Raw genomic sequence first — 14326 nt, 5'->3', positions numbered from 1 at the left:
TTCCCAATGTCACCACTATATCATTTAAATGGATTTTGCTTGTTTTTTGGGGGGTGGTGAGAATTTTAGTATGCTTATGTGAATCTCTAAAGCTGAAGTAAATATTAGCTCTTGGTAAATGATTGTAAAACTATTTTATGTTATTTCTCTCAAGTTTTAAAATAGCTGAAAAGATAGTGTTCCATACCAAGAGACTGGGTCTGTGTAGTTGGTAGTTCTTAGCACTCCCACTGAATCTTTTCCCAAAAGGCAATTTCAGAAAGTATGATACCAAATCCTTTTCAGCTGGTGTATTTGGTTGAGATAACTGATAATCACATATAGTACTTGGCCCCCTTATGTGTGTATAAGATAAGTAATATATATCCATATAAACCCATGTAGATGAGGAAAGGAAGGCTTTAAGAGACTAAAACAGTAAGTGGTAGAGCTGGGATGTTATTTAGTGCTCTGTAACAGGAGAAAAATACAATGGAAGTGGAATCCTGAGAGGCTAAACATTCCATGGTGTTCAGGCAAGATGGTATTCAGGAGACAGGGGAAGACAAGGACACAAGTTGAACTGTCACAATCATCTTGGCAAGAGGACTGGTCCTTACATGGTGGGGGCAATAATGCAAGAAGGAATGGACATGAGAGGCATTTTTGAAAAGGAAATCAATAGACTTTTTTTTCCTCTCTCTCTTTGTGTCTTATTTTGAACACTGGGGTCTTGCCTGATATCACATGAGGCACTAAGGAAGTTCAAGTCATGTTAGTATCTTTTCCGTGCAGATTTTTCTTGTCTCTGTCTTCCATCTGTGAGATACAGAGGCAGCTGAAAATAAGCTCAGTCTGAGGCTCCTTCTCCTAATCGTTGGTTAGACTTGATCCCCTCTTTATAAAAGCAATATAATTAGTCATCTGATAGAATATATAGAAAATGGAAATTTAAAAAACATGACCCATAATTCCACTATTCTAAAAATGGTCATAAATACATTTTTCTAATCTTTTTCTTTCTTTTTTCTTCTAATATTTTTTTTCACTATGCATTAAAATTTTTTTAAATTGTTACATAGCATATACCACACTATTTTGTGCTCTGCATTTTTGATTTACAGCAGAACACTTGATTGATTACCAAAATGCCGTGGGACTAGATTTTCTAAGGTAATTCGTGTTGAGAAATAAGCCAAGGCCAAGGACAGCTTTTGAAAACCCCAACATCAGAGAACAAAAAGAGGGTATTTTAAGTTCATCAAAGATTGAGAGTAGCTTTTGGTATGTTCTGTCCTTCTGTGCAGCAGACACATTTCTGATGCTTAGTAAGTATTTTCCTGTGATTGATTAGAGTTGAGTCATCTTGGTGGAGCAGCATGCAGAGAAGGTAACCACACCCAGCTGTCTCTGTTGTGCCCGGTCTGTTTAAACAGGTCTGTCATAAGACACAGTGTGATAATGATGTGCTCTTGGAGGTTGGCCAGAGGCCACCGTGTGCTTTGATAAACATCAGGCTCTGGAGAAATAACATGAGAAATCTCAGAACAACCTCTATATAGTCACACACACACACATACTCTCTGACAGTAAAGAACCACCCCACCACACCCCCAGGAAGGCCGTACAGAACAGGCGTAAAAGCCAAGCAATGCCCTTTTATTCCCTTATTTCAAAGGAACATCAGCATAAGGAACCTTCAAGGGAAGCTACTACTGATGCAGTTTTAGAAAACTGCTTTGGCTTTAAAAGTAGAATTGTACCAATTTTGAAAGATGATCAGACAAAGGATAGCTTGTTTCCCCAAGCCAGAGGACCACCTGAGGGGAGTTTCGGGACTTCTTGCTGTCACTGCCTTCCCGGCAGAGCCCTCTAACTTCAGCCCAAGACTGTAACCCCTGAATTCAGTTTGCCTTTTTGTTCTTTCCATCATCCATCATAGTCCTTCTACTAAAAGGACTATTACCTCCAGGAAATAGCCGCAGCAGAGAGATATCCCCCCAACATTAGTGCTTTGGTGGAGACCAGGGGACACGAGTCAGGAGGAGTGCTGGTGGAAAGGTGTGTCCTTCCAACTTGAGTCTTAGAATCAGAAAGTTCTCTATGATACAACAACTTGAAATACTAATCTCTCAATAGGGACTTCCCTGATGGTCCAGTGGTTAAGACGCCACCCTTCCAATACAGGGTTCATGGGTCTGATCCCTGGTTGGGGAACTAAGATCCAACATGTCATGTGGAGCAGCCAAAAAAAAAAAAAAAAAAGAGGAATATTAATCTCTCAGTATTAATCTCTCAATAATTAAAGAAGAAGGTTTAGCAAGGGAAAATAGTTATGTGTTTTTTATTCTCTTTGTGGGTATTTCCCCCCAATATCATCTTCCCCTATTCTTACCCAGCTCTGCATCTTGCCAGCCTTAGCACAGTTTTTTCTGCTGCGTGTGTGTCTACTCTTGTTCGGATTCAGCCGACCCTACTCGCTTCCCACCTTCTGCACACCTCTTTCCTAGCACCTGTAACACAGCCCTATAACTGTAACTACCCTCAACTTTTCCTGTGATAAATCATACTGTTGAGAAGAGGGACAGTGTCTTATTTATCTTTGGACATTTGGTGCCTGGCACTGTGCCTGGCATGAAATATACATCAGAACTATTTTACTAAGAAAGAGTTAAAGAAACTGTAACGTGAATTATTTAGTGGCTTTGTTTCTATGACAAACAAAACATCAGCAGAAAAAAATCATATTTAAATTGTACTATTACATAGAAGCACATTTGGTTAAATCATTCTTTCAAACCTGAAAGAGGACCCTCCTCTTGTTGCCCAGTGCTAAGTCCTGAAATTTGTCTTCCCAATCACCTCCAAGTTCTACTGAGACCAATATCTAGGGCTCTAGAGAGCTATCACTGCACATGGTGACTGCAGCCGTGAAATAAAAGACCCTTACTCCTTGGAAGAAAAGTTATGACCAACCTAGACAGCTTATTAAAAAGCAGAGACATTACTTTGCCAGCAAAGGTCTGTCTAGTCAAGGCTATGGTTTTTCCAGGGGTCATATATGGATGTGAGAGTTGGACTATAAAGAAAGCTGAGCACTGAAGAATTGATGCTTTTGAACTGTGATGTTGGACTTGAGAGTCCCTTGGACTGCAAGGAGATCCAATCAGTCCATCCTAAAGATAATCAGTCCTGAATATTCATTGGAAGGACTAATGTTGAAGCTGAAACTCCAATACTTTGGCCACCTGATGCAAAGAGCTGACTCATTTGAAAAGACCCTGATGCTGGGAAAGATTGAAGGCAGGAGGAGAAGGGGACAACAGAGGATAAAATGGTTGGATGGCATCACCGACTCAATGGACATGAGTTTGAGTAAACTCTGGGAGTTAGTGAGGGACAGGGAGGCCTGGCGTGCTGTAGTCCATGGGGTCACAAAGAGTCAGACACGACTAAGCAACTGAACTGACTGACTGAGAGAGCTATGTTGCTACCTTCTCAAATTCTTAGTGCTTCTGTCTTTATGGGATGTGTTCTAATGTCATTGCTCCTCCTGGCACCACTTTCCATTCTTTAAAGTATAGATTAAAGGTCTTACATTAGGAATAAAGAGGGAAAACATTCTATCATATTCTTAGTGTACTGAGCTGAATTTATCCAAGAAGTCATATGTGGCTTAAATATATAAGCAGTGCAATTGCATTATTAATCTCACACTCTTACTCCTCCTCAGTTTGTTCAGTTTGTCACTCAGACTCTCTGCAACCCCATGGACTATAGCACACCAGGCTTCCCTGTCCATCACCAACTCATGGACCTTACTCAAACTCATGTCCATTGAATTGGTGGAAGATCAACACAAAATTTACCAAAGGATTCATCAGAGGATTTCTTTAATGAGCAAGCTTCCCTTTCATATTCAGATTCTAATTTGAGTCAACATAAAGGAAATATATCCACTCTTGTTTGAAATAAGAAAAGGAGATTAGAAAATCAAATCTGATACAGATGAGGATAGGTCTCTAATAACAGACAAATTCCACTAAGGGACTGAATGATCCATTTTAGAATATAAGCAATTTTTTAAAAAAGAAAAGAAAAATACTCAAAATTAGCAATTACATTAATTTCAATCAAGGCAAAATATATAAGTTCTAGAAATATCAGACAACAAATTAAAATCTCCACAATAATTTTTCAAAGAATTATTAAAAGATGTTTATGAGCATGAAGAAAGAGAGGTGGTTGATAACCCAAATGCAGAATGGGTCCCAGAAGAACACTTGGGCCAATGGTGTTAAACTTTTTTACTGAAGGCACAGGAGGCATGCTTACAAAATTTGAGGTTGATTCAAAGCTAATGAAAATGCATTTTTTTTAAATGCCCTTCAGCCTCTCTCTGTGAAGAAAGGGTTTCTCATTTCCTCCAAGCTCCCTGGTTTTCACAAGGGGCCTTAAATTGTCCTCTCTTTGGTGCTCAAAGCATATACTTTTGCCCCTAACTGCTGCTGCTAAGTCGCTTCAGTCGTGTCTGACTCTGTGCGACCCCATAGACAGCAGCCCACCAGGCTCCCCCGTCCCTGGGATTCTCCAGGCAAGAACACTGGAGTGGGTTGCCATTTCCTTCTCCAGGCATGAAAGTGAAAAGTGAAAGTGAAGTTGCTCAGTCATGTCCGACTGTTAGTGACCCCATGGACTGTGACCTACCAGGCTCCTCCATCCATGGGATTTTCCAGGCAAGAGTACTGGAGTGGGTTGCCATTGCCTTCTCCTGCCCCTAACTAACAAAGCAAAATATGAGTGTTTCAGGTTCTTTTGGAGGGGGAAAAAAAAAAAACCTTGAATTATCTGCTGTCCAGTTCTTATCCAATCCAAGTTGTTGTAGCAACAACAATATTTAAAATGATTGCCTAAAAATATACATTCACTCCTCTAGACATTCTAAATTTTACCTTTGGCAAAATTTAGATAATCATTTATTCAGTTTCTTAATCATTTATTCAACCAATTGCTACTGATTTTCTCCTATGTGCCAGGCCTTGCAGTGGGGTACATAGAATGCGTGTGAAATAAACATGGTCCAGACACAGCAATCTATCTTGAAGAAGTAATGCATAGGTGAATGAGCAAATAACTCAGTGAATACAAATTTAGAAAGTACTAGTGCTTTCCTTATATCTCAGTTGGTAAAGAATCTGCCTGCAATGAACCCGGGTTTGATTCCTGGGGCGGGAAGATCCCCTGGAAAAGGAACTGGCAACCTGCTCCAGTATTCTTGCCTAGAGAATTCCATGGAAAGAGGAGATTGGTGATCTACAGTCTGTGGGATTGCAAGAGTCGGACACGACTTAGCAACTCAACCACCACCATCACAGAGCCAACAAATGGGGTGCTGCTTCCACTTAGCTAAAGTGAACGGGATGGTGCATCTGAGACTACATCATTTAAGCTGATGCTTGCAAGCTGAGAAGGAGCCAGCAATGGGAAGGACTCCGTGAAGAACATTCCAGGCTTAGGAGCAGCATGTGTAGAAAGAAGACTCTAAGGCAGCCAAGTCTAGAGATGGCGAGTGAGAAGACTGTGATGAGGTGGGAGTGGTGAGCTGGGAATAGATCGCACAGGACCTCATGGGCCAAGTAAGAAGTCCAGAATTTTTTCATATAGAGTAGAAAACTTGGAGTACTTTAAGCAGGAAAGTGATACGATTCAACACATAGCTTAAAAGATCACAGAGGCTAGCATACTAAAATCATGTTTTCTAGGGGGACCCTCCTAGAATTAATTTTCCTAAATAGTGCTTTGCTATCACACTATTATTGACACTGAAGTGTCAGTTAAGAAACCATGAACCATATCCAGTATCACTGAGGATGCCGATTCTTTGTGAGAACCCAGGAAAATTTTCCCTGGTAGTGTGGTTAGAGTTCCTCAATACCTGGTAATCTATGCTTATCTTGAATAACTGCCCTGTTTTTATATTATGGAAATATTAAACCTCATAATTGATCTCATTTACTCTTTGTGTTGTCTGTTAGGAATCTTAAGCCACATTTTCAGCCGCCTCCTGCAAATATACAGGGATGTGTGACTTGTGTGTCTGTAAACTTGGCTTTCTTAATGTTTCCACCTTTCCTTCACCTTTTTCCAAGCACACTTAACTGTTCATTTTATACTTTTAGAATGTAGGTATTTTCACTAGCTACCTTAAAGAACAAGGCAGGATTAAACTGTTGGATTAAACCATTCAAGTCTATACCCCAACCAGTAATGCTGAAGAAGCTGAAGTTGAATGGTTCTATGAAGACCTACAAGACCTTCTAGAACTAACACCCAAAAAAGATGTCCTTTTCATTATAGGGGACTGGGATGCAAAGTAGGAAGTTAAGAAATAACTGGAGTAACAGGCAAATTTGGCCTTGGGGTACAGAATGAAGCAGGGCAAAGGCTCATAGAGTTTTGCCAAGAGAATGCACCAGTCATAGCAGACACCCTATTCCAACAACACAAGAGAAAACGCTACACATGGACATCACCAGATGGTCCATACCAAAATCAGATTGATTATATTCTTTGCAGCCAAAGATGGAGAAACTCTATAGAGTCAGCAAAATCAAGACTGGGAGCTGACTGTGGCTCAGATCATGAGCTCCTTATTGCCAAGTTCAGACTTAAATTGAGGAAAGTAGGGAAAACCACTAGACTTCAAGTATGACCTAAATCAAATCCCCTATGATTATACAGTGGAAGTGAGAAATAGATTCAAGGGACTAGATCTGATAGACAGAGTGCCTGATGAACTATGGATGGAGGTTCATGACATTGTATAGGAAACAGGGATCAAGAACATCACCAAGAAAAAGAAATACAAAGCTGTCTGAGGAGACCTTACAAATAGCTGTGAAAAGAACAGAAGTGAAAAGCAAAGGAGAAAAGGAAAGATATACCCATTTGAATGCAGAGTTCCAAAGAATAGCAAGGAGAGATAAGAAAGCCTTCCTCAGTGATCAGTGAAAAAAAACATGAAAACAATAGGATGGGAAAAATTAGAGATCTCTTCAAGAAAATTAGAGATACCATGGGAACATTTCATGCAAAGATGGGCACAATAAAGGACAGAAATGGTATGGACCTAACAGAAGCAGAAGATATTAGGATGAGATGGCAAGAATACATGCAAGAACTAAACAAAAAGATCTCCATGACCCAGATAATCATGATGGTGTGATGACTCACCTAGAGCCAGACATCCTGGAATGTGAAGTCAAGTGGGCCTTAGGAAGCATCGCTATGAACAAAGCTAGTGGAGGTGATGGAATTCCACTTGAGCTATTTCAAATCCTAAAAGATGATGCTGTGAAAGTGCTGCACTCAATATACCAGTAAATTTGGAAAACTCAGCAGTGGCCACAGGACTGGAAAAGTCAGTTTTCATTCCAATCCCAAAGAAAGGCAATGCCAAAGAATGCTCAAACTACTGCACAATTGCACTCATCTCACACGCTAGTAAAGTAATGCTCAAAATTCTCCAAGCCAGGCTTCAACAGTACATAAACTACGAACTTCCAGATGTTCAAGCTGGTTTTAGAAAAGGCAGAGGAACCAGAGATCAAATTGCCAACATCCGTTGGATCATCGAAAAAGCAAGAGAGTTCCAGAAAAAAACATCTATCTCTGCTTTATTGACTATGCCAAAGCCTTTGTCTGGATCACCACAAACTCTGGAAAATTCTTAAAGAGTTGGGAATACCAGACCACCTGACCTGCCTCTTGAGAAATCTGTATGCAGGTCAGGAAGCAACGGTTAGAACTGGACATGGACCAACAGACTGGTTCCAAATAGGAAAAGGAGTACGTCAAGGCTGTATATTGTCACCCTGCTTATTTAACTTATATGCAGAGTACATCATGAGAAATGCTGGGCTGGATGAAGCACAAGCTGGAATCAAGGTTGCAGGGAGAAATATCAATCACCTCAAACATGCAGATGGCACCACTCTTATGGCAGAAAGTGAAGAAGAACTAAAGAGCCTCTTGATGAAAGTGAAAGAAGAGAGTGAAAAAGTTGGCTTAAAGCTCCTGTCACTTTATGGCAAATAGATGTGGAAACAGTGACAGACTTTTTTTTTTTTTGGCTCCAAAATCACTGCAGATGGTGACTGCAATCATGAAATTAAAAGACACTTACTCCTTGGAAGAAAAGTTATGACCAACCTAGACAGCATATTGAAAAGCAGAGACATTACTTTGTCAACAAAGGTCCATCTAGTCAAAGCAATGGTTTTTCCAATAGTCATGTATGGATGTGAGAGTTGGACTATAAAGAAAGCTGAGTGCTGAAGAATTGATGCTTTTGAACTGTGGTGTTGGAGAAGACTCTTGAGAGTCCCTTGGACTGCAAGGAGATCCAACCAGTCAATCCTAAAGGAAATCAGTCCTGAATATTCATAGGAAGGACTGATGTTGAAGCTGAAACTCCAATACTTTGGCCACCTGATTCGAAGAACTGACTCCTTTGAAAAGACCCTGATGCTGGGAAAGATTGAAGGGAGGAGGAGAAGGGTATGACAGAGGATGAGATGGCTGGATGGCATCACTGACTCGATGGACATGAGTTTGAGTAAACTCCAGGAGTTGGTGAGTGACAGGGAGGCCTGGTGTGCTGCAGTCCATGGGCTTGCAAAGAGCTGGAGATGCCTGAGCGATTAAACTGAACTGAACTGAAAACTGTTGGAAGAGAAAATCAGGAATTAAAAATATCTCAATAATTCCTTGGGGCTTCACAGGTGACACTGGTTGTAAAGAATCTGGCTGCCAATGTCAGAAATGCAAGAGATGAGGGTTTGATTCTGGGGTCGGGAAGATTCCCCTGGAGGAGGAGATGGCAGCCCACTCCAGTATTCTTGCCTGGAAAATTCGACAGACAGAGGAGCCTGGCCATCTACAGTCCATGGTGTTGCAGAGTCGAGTATGACTTATTGACTAAACAACAACACAATAGTAATTTTAATAAGCTAAAAACCTGCTCTTAAGTTTGAAAGGTCTTTTATTAATTACAGGATAGAGAACACTCATTTAACAACAGATCTTCTGAAAACACAGAAACACCACTTATATTGACTCTAACGTAGTCTGAGGTATCTCTAACAGCCTCCCACATAGCACTTAACATTCATGTAATGATGAGATTTTTTTTCTGTCTTCCCTGCCAGACTGTCCCTTGAGACAAGGACAAATACATCGCATTCACCATTGTATCTTTCATACTTACTGCAGTGCTGTGCAGGCATTAATTAATTAATTCACATTAATTCCATGCTGAATTAATGATTGAGTAAATATAGATTAAAAAAATAAAACCTCTCATTATCTCAGACTGGATCAACAAGAGTGCAATCCCCTGAGAGCAGGAGGTACCCACACCCTGTACCATATACTATTCTACTTGGCCATGTCTAAAGCTTAAGTTTAGGGTAAGAACAGTATTTTTTTTTTTTTTTAAGTTTAACCCAGTTTCACATTATTTAATCAAGTTCGTGTATTTTAAGGATTAAAAGAACAGTATTTTTAAAGAGATACTGACAGACTGGAGCAGATCCAAAAGACAGCAATCAGCTTGCTAAATAGTTAGAAGTTGTGTGGTTTGATGGAAAATGTTTAACCTATGAAAGGAGAATCTTATAAGAGGTTGGTTTTCTAAAAATATCTGAACAGGCACATGGAAGAAGGAATAGATTTTTCCTAATTCCAAATGACAGAATTAGAACCAATGGATTGAAATTAAAGCAAAAACTTTCTTAAACAGCTCGTAGTCCTCAGTGAGGTAATATACTTCACATTTGTTGGGTAAAGCACTCATTCATTGATCTGACCATGACTTGTATAGTAATTGGGTGGTTGGATTGGAAGATTTTTAATATCTTTTCCAAATCCAAGATATGTTATGTGCATAATAGTTGAAATGAACAAATGGACTCCATATTAGCATGTAACAATCTAATCTAGTCACATAACCAATATTTACAGGTATTAACATGACTGTTAATACTAAAGTTTTTGCATTAGTCATGAAACTGTTTCTGAAGGCAGTAGGTTTTGACAGGGTGAATGAGTAGGAAATCACACAGTTCCAGATCTTTGAAACAACTTATAAAAGTGAAAGAATTTTGGTTTGGCTGGAATGGATGGGTGTAGGCAGTGAGCCCAGGACAAGTCAGGCCAAATCGCTGGCCATATGAACTAGATCTGATGGCTGGATCCCCAGGGGATGGAATGAGGGAAGAGAATGCACTCTGAAAGGCTTACAGAGATGAAGTTAACTAAAGAGAGCAACAAGGGCTGAGACAAAAAAAAAAGAAAATCCATTACCACCCAGAAGTTTTTGCAGTAAGATCTGGACTCCGTGTGGGAGACATGGCCTAGAGGTGGGAAAACTGAATCAGGAGAGAATGAAAGGTTTTGTGCATGGTTCTGGTCATGGCTGTGTGTTAATATCCCTGGCTTGCCTGCATTGGTCAGTGGGCATGTGGTGTATGCATACCGGAAAGGTTTATTGACAAAGAATGGGGCACATACATCACAAATCAACTGGTAGAAATTCTTGAAATGAGCCTGAGAGCCCACAGGAAGCTTTGACATGAAACCACAACCTTTGGATTCAAGTAGTTTAAAAAGCAACCCTCCAGATTGGTTCTTCTTTCTTTCCACCAACCACTTGTATCTCAGACATTTTCCTACTTGGCAGAACTGCCTTGGCGCCCTCTGAACAGGCTGATGAGGAGGCTGGAATGTGCGTGAAGGAGCAGAAGGAGAAGCAGACAGATGAAAGCACAGTGAGACATTCCTGGCTTCTGTAAAAGCGCTCCTCACTTTCTGCCACATGTACACAACATTCTGTTGAGCGCTAATCTGGGATCATCTATCAAAAGACTTAAAATTTTTAAATACCAAAAGTTTTGTTTAGAGGTCAAATTTCAGAGTTTTGGCTGTATTTGGAGTGTTTGCCTTAGGAAGAAATGCCATCGAAGAGGCCAGCCAATATGAAGAGTTAGCCTTGAGGACGAGTGGAAAGCAGAGGGCAAACAGCCTACCCTCCAGAAGAGGAGCTGTTAAACAGAGGCCATCAGGCTGCCTCTTCACTGGAGGACTGGGGAAGGAATGGGCGGGTCTCCAGCTCTCAGTCGAAGTTACTCCAGAGGCGGCCCATGGTTCTCACTGGCTTAATTAAAGGCTCTGGGCTGTGTATCTTACTCTAATGACAGCTTGATCTCAACCAGCGCAAGAATTTAGCTACCCTATACCCATATTTCCATCACATACCATTAAATAGGATTAAGATGATTTTCAGTATATTCTTCCTAAAATTTTCTCCCTTATCCAATTTCCCCAGCACCCTTTTAGTGCTACAGTTTTCCCTTTCCTGTCGCTCGTGTGTAATAGTGGAAAGAGTTAAAATATCATCAGCTTGGAGATACACAGAGGCTCTACACTTGGTCGCTGTGTCACCTGGGACATTTGTTCACCTCTGAGTCTTAATTTCCTTTTCCACAAAATTATATCGATAGGATACTACAGAGAGTTTCCATGGAGATTAATTAAAGATGTGACATGTAAATAGCATAAGGTTTAGCACCCAGTAGATGCTTAGCTTTGTTAGCCACTCCCCCTTTTCCATTCCCCTATTCACTGTTCTTCTTGGCTCCCAATATTGATCTGTTTATCCCATCCCTGAATAGTCTGAGTGAAGATTGTTCTTAATGACCAAATTAGGAAAGAGGAAAAGTAGATGAAAACTAAAAACTAGTACCATCCACTTTCCTTACTTTTGAAGGAATTGGAAAGGAGGAAATCCAGCATCCTGGGTTTTCAGCACTCTCTCCTTCTCTGATTCCTTTGGTCCTCATCCACCAGTGAAGAGGAAGACCTCTGTCCACGAGATGCACGGAGGATATTTCAGCCCAGGGAAAATTATCAGCAGTTTCTTGATTTTACATTTACAACAAGCAGAACTGCCCACCCGGTGGTGATTCTTCTAACACCGGGCCAAATGATAAAAGAATTCATTGAAAGAGCTTAGGATTCATAGCAATACATTAGCATAAAACAAGACATTAATGATGCTAATGAGAAAATAATGTTACTTACCTGCCTTAAATATGGTATTCTGAAACACACAAAATGGCAAAACCATGGTGAGCAGTTGTATAGATTTATAGATACTACTCTAACCAATGAGCTTCAGCAGCAGTAAAGAATCTGTCTGACAATGCAAGAGATGCAGGAGACAGAAATTTCAATCTCTGGGTTTGGAAGATCCCCTGGAAGAGGAAATGGCAACCCACTCCAGTATTCTGACCGGGAAAATCCCATGGACAGAGGAGCCTGGTGGGCCACAGTCCATATGGTCACACTGAGTCAGAAACGACTGAGAGACTGAGCATACACACACTTTAACCATAAAAAATACGTTGGATGTGACACAGGAAGACAAAGATGTTATACATGATCCTTCATAGATCCCTTTATTAAAACTCAGACTGATTTTTAGAGAAATTGGGCTGTCTTCTAAGTTGTCTTTCTTTTAATCAGGGAATTCAGATTCCTTTTTTCCTCTAATTTGCATTCAATTCCTGTTCTTCATTGCCATCTTCTATGAAATACTATGTTTCACATTTTGTATCTGTTTACATATATCAAAGACTACATATTTATGATCTTGATGTTTTCAGAACAAAACTCAGGACTTTGAGTATTCATGTGTTCATTATTGTACAAAGGAAGCATTGTGATTTTTTAAAATGGTAACCTGGCCAAGATACACTGCAGTGCTTTAGTAAGAATCATTCCTATTTATTTTTAAAATGCAGCCACATCAGTATTAAACTACAAGGTTGGCACTGGGAATGGTCAGTCTTTCTTTAAGTGTTATCCACAGCTAAAAAGCAACTGTATATCATTTCCTGTGCTTCCTTCCCTTTGCTTGGTTTTCCAGACATATCCAAGGTTTGCAAGATCCTTTCTTCTTGCTCTCTCTACTCTTCTATACTCTCCCATTGAAAAGTAATAACTGGCGGGTATTTACAGCAGGGGTGTCCTCAGCACTAGACTATCAAACCAAAAGGTGTACATAAGGTGGCTGATATCTTCATCTCCATCAGACAGAAGAAGCCAGTGCTGGATCTGAGCTGGGAGAGTAGACCTCTGGAGAATCTAATATTGCTAAGCCTTTCTGCCATGCATGCCCAGGCTTCCTGCATATGGGGCACTAGATATTAGATCCCTTTCACCGTCCACAAAAGATCCCCTGGAATAGAAAAACTCTGATCAAATCCTAAATAAAAATGGAAAAAGGACACCATGACCCATGAGAGCTTCCTTTTCTTTCCTGTATCAATGCTGACTTGAAAACCTGACCCTTACCTCCTCTTTGCATGATTATCGGAAGAGGTTCACAATTGCCATGAGAGAGAATATATTCCAGTGAAGGTCCTAGGGATCTATATGTTCATTTACCTAATAGGGCTTCTCTGGTGTCTCAGACTGTAAAGAATCACCTGCAATGTGGGAGACCTGAGTTCAATCTGATCCCTAGGTTGGGAAGATGCCCTGGAACAGGGAACGGCTACCCACTCCAGTATTCTTGCCTGGAGAATTCCACGGACAGAGGAGCCTGGCAGGCTACAGTCCATGAGGTGACAAAGAGTCAGACACAACTGAATGACTTTCACTTTTACCTAGTAAGATATTTATGCGAAATGAGCTGCTTCCCAGAATTGCAGAAGGTTCCACAGGAAAAGACGTTAGGTCTGACACACACAGCAAGAATTGAGGCCCTAATTTAAGCCCCATTTAACTTTAAATTGAGAGTTTTTCATTATTAGGATTTGAAATCCCAGGCCAGTCTATATTTAAGTTTGAGCCAGCCAACTATAAGAACAACTTAGCCATATGCCTCTTTTTCAAAGAACTTTATTCCTTCAGCCCCAGGCTCAGAATTAGATAACATGTCTTCTATGGATTTTTTTTTTCCTCTTCACATCAAACAATATTAAAGAGAAAAAATAGAGGGAAAACGCTAATTATTCCCATATGTACACTCTGATACGGCCAAGTGGAATTACTGACAGTTTCCTTAAACACAGACTCTGGTTCCAGATCTCCACACATGTGGGCACAGACCCTCCTCAGCCTCTGCCTGTCAGAATCCCACCCATTTTTTTTTTTTTTTTCCAAATCCCACCCAAAGGTCTCTTTCTCTGTGTGGCCAGCTCTCATCACCTCAGTCAAAAATAATATTGCTTCCTCTAATATTGCTCTTGTGTCTTCTTGAGGCCCCTTTCCTGTAAGGCCT

At 40.5% G+C, this 14326-nt stretch overlaps 1 protein-coding gene and 1 long non-coding RNA gene across 5 annotated transcripts in view; one reads left to right on the top strand and one right to left on the bottom strand.

Moving 5' to 3' along the window:
* STARD13 (StAR related lipid transfer domain containing 13) overlaps positions 1–14326 on the top strand; it is a 495175-nt gene that overhangs the window by 316174 nt on the left and 164675 nt on the right. The gene's annotated exons all lie outside the window — the stretch shown is intronic.
* The window catches only part of LOC139036358 (uncharacterized), a 47130-nt gene that overhangs the window by 23651 nt on the left and 9153 nt on the right, over positions 1–14326 (bottom strand). Inside the window, exon 2 of the long non-coding RNA XR_011489147.1 lies at positions 11799–11901. This is a non-coding gene — a long non-coding RNA (uncharacterized lncRNA). The remainder of the gene's footprint in view (positions 1–11798; positions 11902–14326) is intronic.

Source organism: Odocoileus virginianus, chromosome 8, assembly GCF_023699985.2.
Source record: "Odocoileus virginianus isolate 20LAN1187 ecotype Illinois chromosome 8, Ovbor_1.2, whole genome shotgun sequence".
Taxonomy (NCBI): Eukaryota; Metazoa; Chordata; class Mammalia; order Artiodactyla; family Cervidae; genus Odocoileus; species Odocoileus virginianus.
This window is presented reverse-complemented; position numbering and strand designations above follow the sequence as displayed.